General features: G+C 44.9%; 1 pseudogene across 1 annotated transcript; it reads right to left on the bottom strand.

Moving 5' to 3' along the window:
* Positions 1-303: 303 nt before the first annotated feature.
* LOC123446974 lies at positions 304-2,360 on the bottom strand (annotated as a pseudogene). Its single transcript, XR_006631460.1, has 4 exons — positions 1,964-2,360; positions 1,729-1,875; positions 1,559-1,627; positions 304-1,441 (listed from the first exon to the last, which is right to left on the bottom strand). The product of XR_006631460.1 is annotated as a monooxygenase 2-like (transcript).
* Between the last annotated feature and the right edge of the window lie 7,601 nt (positions 2,361-9,961).

Genomic DNA, 9,961 nt, shown 5'->3' with positions numbered 1-9,961 from the left:
AGAAATCCTAGGACTTATTCGAGCAGCAGCGTCGTCGTCGTCATAGTCCATCTTGAAGGTGTTGCTTGGCACGCGGTAATCCAATGATATTGAAGTGTGGTGGAATTATTCAATGGACGCAACAGTTGTGGGACACTACCGTTTTAGTTGATCCGGTGCTGCTCGTATTTTTTTCTCTTATTTTGGACATGATTGTGTAGCATCCATCGTTAGTTGATTGCTTTGTAATAAAAAACAAAGATTTTTTTTCGTCATATGAAGAAATAAATAAAGGAAATAAATAAAGAGTATGACTGCAGGATATTCAAGGAACCAGATTTGCAAGTTCCAACTCAAGATGCGTAATGAAAAAACAAAAATGCTACACTTACGTACACTGTTACATAACTTACAAAACCTTCCTTCCCACGTAGTACTAAACACCTCCCGAAGGAGTACATTGACAGGTTTACAGTCTGACACCGAATCACAAGTGACAGCACTGACAGCAACCCCAGCTCTCTCTCGAGACCTGACAGTTCACAGCGTACCGTACCGCAGTCGTAGTCCGGCATCATGAGGAGCCCCTTGGCGAGCATCCCGGAGAGCAGCCTGTCCCGTGCAAACCTCACCACGGCGTGATCGCTCTGCTGCACCAGCCCCACCACGTAGGACGCCGCGATCACCTGCCCGCTCCTCCACCGCCGGATCCCTGCGTACCGGCGCAGAGCCGCCTCCACTGTCTCCCGTTCCCTTCCAGCGATGGCGTCGCCGAGGCACCGCGCGAGGACGACGGCGTCCTCCAGGGCGACGCACGCGCCCTGCGCCAGGTCCGGGGTCGTCGGGTGGAGCGCGTCGCCGGCAACGCACACGTTCCCCTTGCTGATGCTCGCGAACAGGAGCGACAGCGGGGGGCGGTACCGCAGGGGCGCCACGAGCACGTCGTTCATGTTCATCTCGCTCCTCTCGACCGCTTCCAGCACCTCGGGAGGAGCCTTGATGCTTCTAAGCTTGGTCAGCATGAACTGCTTCATCGCCGCCGGGCTATGCTGGTCGACGTCATCCTTACCGTCCGGGGACGAAGGAGCCGGAGGAGACCATGTGAAGAACCAGTAGACGTCGGTGCGGTTACAGGGGACCAAGCCCGCGCGGAAGCCCTGGCCGCTGAACTGCAGCATCTTGGCCGTCAGGGTACTTGGCGTGCCCTCGCGTGGCCCGGCGCCCCGAGTCGGACAGCTTCGCGAGCTTCAGCCATTTCGCCACCACCGAGTTGATCCCGTCACAGCCGATCAGTACCTTTGCTCTGAGAGTGGAGCCGTCGGCTAGATGGAGGACCTCAGCATCGTCGCCGTCGTCGATGGAGACGATCTTGGAGGAATAGCGGATGGTGCCTCTGGGCAGTTCTTCCTCCAGTGCCTGGAGCAGCACGTTGCGCTGCACGCACCGGGCTTCATGGGTTCCCCTGCATCGTCAAGGATTACTTCACGAAGAAGTAGAACAGAATAGCTCTGATTTCCACGGCTTGGAAGTTGGAACCAAGTCTGCAATTCAGATTAGAGATTATGGATCCGTGTCTCACCATTTTCCTTGCACCCGGAGATCTATCTCTCGCGCCACTTTCCCTGTTGTCCAAGACATGACACACGCCCTACCAATAAGGAAGGAGAAACACTTAATTAATTAAACCCAATGACTGAAAATTGATGGGAAGTGGAGTCATCAGAATTAGTGAATTACGCCTACGCGCACCCCTGAATCTGCAGGTGTTTCGCCCTAATGGTGTCGCCTAGTCCAAGGGCATCAAGCGCGCGGAAGGCGTTCGTCCATGCCGCAATCGCGAACCCAGAAGTCCGGAGCACCGGCGACGACTCCAGCACCACGCACCGAACGCCCTTCCTGCGGTTCATCATCCCCGTCTGATCAATCAGGATGCAGATCTGCAGACATGTGGATGTACAGGCTGCAGGAGGAAGCTCTGGTTTACCTGTGGAGCCCCAGAGCGACGGCGAGGCCTGCCACGCCGGCGCCTGCGATGACGATGTCCTCGGCGGCGTCCTGATGCTCCATGGCTTCTGGAGTGATTGGACTGGCTGGCTGGTTATGGAGTGATGGGATGGCACTAGGAAGGCGTTGACCGTTGAGCAAATCGAGAATGGATGGTGAGTGTATATATAAATATGTAAAATATGCCTGCAGCCTTAGCAAGACGGAGCGTCCATCAAATCAGATCAAACCAGATCAAAGAAAGGGTATCCTTTGCTTGAAGAAAAAGAAGCAGAGCGCAATGGCGTCACTGCTGATGGGCAGATGAGGGGGGAGCTTCGTGTTGAGCCCATGCCTCGAAACCGAGTGAACATGATCACGTGTTTGTGTCTCTGCCCGAGGTGAGATGGAGCTGGCCAATTTTTGTTCCCACTGTCGGCTATGCTAAGTGGATAGGCTAAGAGCATCTTTACTACTCCCTACATTCCTGAATATAATATAATTGATAAGGTGTATTTTTTTAAGTCATACTTCTTAAATTTTGATCAAGTTTATAGACAAAAATATCAATATATAAAATACAAAATCATCAACACTAGATTTGCCCTGAAATATATGTTCATATTATCTATATTTGGTATTGAAAATATTTATATATTTTGCTATAATATTGATCAAACATAGACATCGTTTAACTTTTTAAAAAACTAATACATAATATATCTTAAAACAAGGAAGTATTAAGAAAGGAGTCTGCGATCATGATGATCCGTTTTGTAGTCGTTCTTTGGTTTCGCTCCCTTGGTTCATTTAATCCCACCTCTCTATTCACGCATAAAATAAAAACGTTCTTCTCCTCCCATTTCTAGTTTTCTCTCCACCAAATCAGTGATAGAGCCAAAAAATCACCGCCTCATCCCTTTCCATACTCCTGAGCAAGAACTAGCTTCCTACACGCACGCCACCATCATCCGTCCGTCCCCATCCTCCTCGCACGTCGCTGCCATCCTCCCGTCCCCACCCCGCTTGCACCTCACTAACGTCCGCCCCTCCCCATCTTGCTCGCACGTCATCTGAAAGTGCGTTATATCGACTAGAGTGGGAGGTGAATAGGCGATTTTTACAAATTCATCACTCAGCAAAGTCCTCAGTCATAAACTGAGTGCAGCGGAAATAATACTTAAACAGATATGCAAATTGGACTACAGTTAAGCACTCAGGGTGAGTTGAAGTGTTCGGTTTACACAGGCCACGTGAACACGATAAGCAGGTGATGAATAACTCAAGTGAAGACTTTGGGGTGAGGAATTCAGAGAAAGTCTTCAGTCAAATTCTTCAAATAGTACAGATCAAAATCATCAACATGCCATTGAGGAAATGAAAGAGTTGAAGAAATCAAATCCGTAGGACGATGAAGAAAATGGTTTGATGACCCAGTACCAACTGTTGTGACAGTTGTACGTCTAGTTTGGATCGGTTTGGTATTCAAACCAAAAGACACACTGTCCCGGGACATATAGTCCCTACCGTAGTCTCCTTGAGCTAAGGACACACCGTCCTCGCCCAACACTCGTGGTAAGTCCTCAGGGCAGACTTCCAAACCCTCACAAACTCGATCACCAGGCGATCCACAATTGACTGCTGGATGCTCTAGACCATGACGCCTAATCGTTTGGAGGATGCACAGTCCTCAAAGGAAACAAGAGTCGGTTTCACACAGGAACAATCTCTTCAGTGATGCTCAATCACTTTGGGTTTTGGTTTGGGTGTTTGCGGTTTTCCTCACTTCATGACTTTCGGTCAAAGTCCTCGAGGATTGAGTTGCTCTAAATGACAAGTGTCAGTTTCTCTCGGAGCAGCCAACCAGCTAGTGGTTGTGGGGGCGGCTATTTATAACCCGGGAGCCTCCCGACATGATATGACATTATTGCCCTCAATGATATGAATGTTGTGTGGATAGGATTGGGGACAGGTGGCGCGCGACGCGGTAACGGTCGGAACTTTCAACCGTGAAAGTCCTCATGTCTCTCATGCATGTTCCTCAATTGAAGGATATGGTATGTGTAGGTTTGAGTTGAGCATCATGGGGAAATATTTCCTTAGTATTACATCGCCCCCCTTTAAAAGTACGGTGTTTCTATGACTCAAGAATGAAGAAAATAAACAGAAAGAGTAAATCTTCAAGCTTCAAAGTCTTTAGAGCATTTCCTTCGGGATACACCGAATTTCTCATCTTCAATATTTTCATGAGGAATAGCAATTTCTTCGCTATCAAAGTCTTCAGGAATGACCAAAGTCTTCACCCGAAGACATACATTTTTAGAGGCCGATATTCATCGAATAACTCAAACTCCTGAGCGACTTAAAGAGCATGTGTATACTCAGAAACATATCAGTCTCTTAACCTATAAGTCTTCAATACACCAAAATCACTAAGGGCACTAGATGCACTTACAATCTCCCCCTTTTTGGTGGTTGATGACAAATAGGTTAAGTTTTCAACGGGAATAAAAATATGAACTGTAAGTACAGAGTTTGAGGAATTTGATTGCAAGATATAGAGAAACTCCCCCTCAAGATGTGCATATTTGAGAAATTTGCTTTGAACTCCAAATGCACATTGATGATTTATATCCTGGAGATCTCCCCCTATATCTTGTAATTCATGCATGCATTTAACATATACTATGAGGAATTTAAAATGCATGATGAAAAATGGTGTCTGGCGAATTTCAACATGCATGCATTTAATCAACTTGGGGAATAAGCATGCGAGAAAAAACGTCCAAAAGTGTCAGACCACCACCGGGCTTAAGTTAGAACTCATTACAACAAAAACTTCAGAAGAACGAGAGTTTGTAACTTAATAAAGTTTATAATATCCCATAAAGTAGACCCACTTGAAGACTAACTCAGATTTCTCCCCCTTTGTCACCAAGTGACGAAAAGGGAGAAAAACTAAGGACTAACGCCCTTGAAGAATTTCACTTCTATGTCGGAGGAGGAGGGTTGGGGTTGGCCATTGCAGCAGTGTCGCCGAGGTCTTCAACTTCATTGGTGGTGCGTGTTGAAGAAAATGAGGTGGCCACTAGTTGAGGAACAAGGATCTGCTTGAACTTCTTCTTTGGAGGCACGACCAGTCAAAGTCTTGTTGGAACCCCATTTCAGTGAGTTCCTCAGAGGTCTTGAGGTGACACAGAATGGCCCATGTGCGATCAAAAATCTCATGAAGATAATAGTGATTTTTATTCACTGCATTCCTGGTTGCATTGAGGTCTTTCACAATTTCACCAACGTGACACTTGACCCATTTCTGGTTGCGATCAACCTTTTGATGAAAACTGAGCACGAGCTCACGGTCAGTCATCATGCGCGGTGCACTTGGGCTTGGTGGTTCTTGTGATGCAGTGTCATCATTGATGGAGTATGATGCTTCTTTGCAAAATTGGCCATCAAGGGGCCGAGTGCCTTCATCAATCACAGATTTTCCTTTGCCATCAATTTCATCAAAGGAGCTCTTGACGACTTCTATCGGAGGAAGGTAAGTCTGGTGATTCAGAATGCCAGCCTTGTAAGGAATTCCAAACCTCTTTTTGATGAATCTCATGATCCATGGAGCGTAAGGCTTCAGATCAAATGGTGAGATATCAGAGTGGGACAAAGTCCTCAGGAAGAAATCATGATGATTTATGGGGATTCCATGTATGATGTGAAAGAGAAAGTTCTTCATGATGTCCACAATTTCTTCATCGTTTGAGTCATGGCCCTTGATCGGACAGAAGGTTTTGGACAAGATGCGATAGACTATCCTTGGCAAATAGATCAATTTCTTGGCGAGGAATTTGGTCCTTGGTGGATGACCACGTGACAATAGCTTCATGAGGACTTGCATGTAATGATTGCCCAGTTCAGGTTCCTCATAGATGCATGTGGCTCCTTCTGAGGGAATTGGCACAGGAAAGCGTGAAGTAATTCAGTTGCAAGGGCTTTGAAGTGTGTATCCCGTGTCATCCAGTCCAGAACCCAAGTATTGACATCTTTGTCATCTCCCGAAAGGTGCAGTGTAGCATAGAACTGAAGAATGATTTCTTCATTCCAGTCATAGATGTCACAACAATAAGGCAGCGGTCCAGAATCGTGAAGAACTCTAAGAACTGGTCGTAGGCAGGAATTTCCTCCATATCTGCATGAGGAATGTGGATGTGAGGAAAGACCTTTTCCTTGTCGAAGAGCACAACGCTGTAATAGTTCATCTGGCTGTTAGTACAAAATCGACTGCTTTTGAACTGAGGAGATTCATATGGACTAGGTCCAGTGAAGTAGTCCATGTCAAACTTTGGCCTTTTTTCCTTTGTAGGGCTTAATACCCGTCGGCTGAAGATTTGGCTTGAAGCGTCTTCCAAGTCTTCGGGTATTTCCGGTCTCAGGAATTCCAGCCACCGCAACTGCCGTTGAGGATTTGCAACATGTGGCTCACCAGTAGATTCTTAATTTTGTGCCGGAGTTGTGTCTTTAGGCACACGTTCTTTAGTCTGAGGAATATGCCGAGTCAGTGTATCAGTTGCGGGCATAGCAATTTCGTCATATTTTGCATTTTCATCAGCTCATGCAATTGATTCTTGTACCGGAGCAGACATCACAGGTGAGCTCTTTTCTTTAGAGCCAGTTAGAACTTCAGTGACTGGGGGTACTCATGTACTTGAGGAATTGGAGGGACCATTGGCGAGTTTGGATGAGTCCTTTCCCAAAAGTCATCATGTATCACTCGTGTATTGTAGCCAATGTTCACATCGTCCTGCTTTTCTTCAGCAGTCATCTCAGGGTTCTAAGGAGGAGGAGTTGAGGCTTGAGGAATTTGATCAGCTTCAATTTCCTCATCAATGGGTGTGGAAGCAGCAGAGCGGTTTTCTTATATTTCCTCATCCATTTCTTGAATGACATCCTCCTCACCAGATGGTACAATCATGTAGGAAGGTGCAACAGTGAGAGGAGTTTCATCAATTGGACCAGATGAATAGGTTGTCAAAGTCTTTAGGCGTTTTGCAAAACGCCTGAATACTTCTCCATGTGACCGGGTTTAGGTGGAAGCTACAAATCATCAATGGGTGTGTTGGGATCTTTGTACCAAAGATCAATCAAATCCAGTACCACCTTTGTATCTAGTGCGAGGGGAATGGTGGTACCCTTAGACTGAGCGTCTCGTTCTTGTTTGTTTCTGATGATGGATTCAAGTGTTTCATAATCATATTCATCATCTTCCTCTAATGTAGAGGGAACACTAAGGACAACACTGCTCGGGCTAGGCCTTGTTCCTCGCCCAGCTGTCATCTTTGTCTTTAGTATGCCACTTGAGTATTTGTGTGCCGTGCCAGAGGGAGATGGTTTTGAGGGAATTGGGGTTCCTTTCGGATGATGACTAGACTGGGGCTGCACGGGAAGTGATGACTTTGCTGCACTTGAGGACTTTGAGGTAATACTTGAAGCTGTCTTAGGAATTTTCTGTTTGGGTAGTGCCGATGAGGAATTTGGCTTCACACCTGATTTCTTCATCAGTGCCTTATTGGGAGGTTGTTTAGTGGCAGAAGCCTCAGCAGCAGTGGAGGAGGCAGCAGCAATAGATTCCTCATTGAAGGTCGTCATAACTTCTTTGGCAGGTTTCTTCAGTTTTGTCAAATACTTGCCTTTTTTCTTCAGGATAGTCCTCAATAGTGACCATGCTTGAGGGATGGGTACTTTGTTGATCTCCTAGAGGAGGTCTGGTACAAGGAGGCTTGACGGCAAACTTCTCGGCACACTTGGGAGTGACATACTTGTATTTCTTCCACTCCTGAGCCCGTCTCCTTTCAATCCTTTGAAGCTTGATCTTGCGCTTCGCAGTGGTTTCCTTCCCATGAATCTTTTCATCACGTGTTCAATAATCAGCATATATGTCATCAGGAATCTCAAAGACAGTGTTCTGCTCTGGCTTCTTGCCACCCTTCTGTTTCTTGTCATCCTCCATTTTCTTCAATTGAGGACTTTGCTGAGGAATTTGAATTCTGGAGGAATCAGATGACACAGGCAGATTTTCTTCAAGAAACGCTGCAAATGAGTTAAGTTGATGAGAACCTAGTGATTCATGAGCTGACATTTTGTACCTCTGAACAGTGTATAGGTGCGAAGAATTTGGAGGGGTCATATGCATTCTCAAATTTGAGGAATTTTAAAAATGATTCAACGTGAGGAATTTAACCAATACAGTGTTGATGAATTTCGCTAAGCATTCTGATCTTGGGTTGCAGAGCTGTGCATATTCGAAAATTTACACAATAGAGGAATCTCGTGAATAATTTAGTAACTTAGAGAAATTCATGAGGTGTTCTAGGCATGGGTGTGTTCATGTGAAGGATTTTCTGAGGAATAACAATTTTCACAGATCTATTGATAATATATGGATCAACACAGGTAGTAAAATTAGATTTTAATTACCGTGTGTGAAGAATACGATGAACTTTGAATGTCATCAACTTTCTATGTCGCAGAAAACTTTGAAGATTTTGAAAAAATTTGAAGACTTTGAAAATTTGAGTAATTGGCAAAAAGTCGCGGTTTTGAAGAATCTCAACTTTGAAGAATTTCAACTTGAATAATTTCAAATTTTGGTGGTGGCGTGACCCACCGTATAGGAATAATGATTTCATGCACCGTGTACAATTGTCGTAGGGACCTGAGAATCAAATTCTTCATTAATTTCTTCACACTTAGAGTGTTATTCTTCATTGATTGTAGAAAAAATGTTACTTATTGTGTTACGCATCTAAGTCATCAATTTTGCATAAGTGTTAGGATGTGTGCCTTTTCAAAGAACATTCAAAGATTCTAGGATATTTAGCTCACACCGTAACTTGCAAAACCTTTTCTAATCCAAGGGCTTAGTGAAGATATCTGCTAGATGGCCTTCAGTCTTCACATGGTCGATGACGATGTTTCCCTTGAGTACATGATCAAGAAGAAAATGATTACGAATCTGGATGTTCTTGGTCTTTGAGTGTTGTACTCGGTTGTAAGAAATCTTGATTGCACTCTCATTGTCACAATAGAGGGGTAGATTCTTCATGTTGATGTCGTAGTCCTTGATGGTTTGCTTCAATTGCTTCATCCACAGCAGTTGAGCATAGCAAGATCCAGCAGCAATGTATTCAGCTTCAGCAGTGGAGAGTGATACACAATTCTGCTTCTTTAAGGACCAACAGACTAAGGATCGTCCGAGGAAATGACATGTGCCTGATGTTGACTTGTGATCCACACGGTCACGAGCATAATCAGAATCAGAATATCCAGCGAGATGAAGATTTGAGCCCTTGGGGTACCATAATCCAAGCGTTGGTGTGTGAGCTAGATATCGAAGAATATGTTTCACAACCTTGTGGTGTGATTCCTTCGGTTTTTCTTCAAAACGTTCACACATGCAAACACTAAGCATAATGTTTGGTCTAGATGCACATAGGTACAATAAGGAGCCAATCATAGAGAGATATACTTGTTGATCCCAATTTGTACCATTTTCGTCAGTGGAGAGGTGACTGTTGGTAGGCATGGAAATTTTGACGCCTCTCCATTCATTCATGCCGATTTTATTCACATCAGCGGAAGTGATAGTTGAAATGATAGAGGAAACACCATTTTCCAGAATATACCAGAGATCGTTGTCAATTGCTTCAAGGTGCATGCACATCTTGTTCTTCCAGTAGGGGAAATCCTTTTCTTCAAAGGTAGGACAACCCGCAGTAACCTTGATCATACCTGCGGTCGACATAACTAAAACTCCAGGCGGTTAAACCAAAATCACACAGAACAAGGGAGTACCTTGCTCTCATAACAATTTAAAGTGCGTTATATCGACTAAAGGGGCGGGAGTGAATATGTGATTTTTAAAAATTCATCACTGAGGAAATTCCTAGTAAGGAAAGTCCTCAGTCATGAACTGAGTGCAACGGAAATAGTACTTCAATAGATATGC

This window comes from Hordeum vulgare, chromosome 4H (assembly GCF_904849725.1).
Source record: "Hordeum vulgare subsp. vulgare chromosome 4H, MorexV3_pseudomolecules_assembly, whole genome shotgun sequence".
Classification (NCBI taxonomy): Eukaryota; Viridiplantae; Streptophyta; class Magnoliopsida; order Poales; family Poaceae; genus Hordeum; species Hordeum vulgare.
Note: the sequence above shows the minus strand (reverse complement) of the source record. Positions and strands in the feature narration are given on the sequence as shown.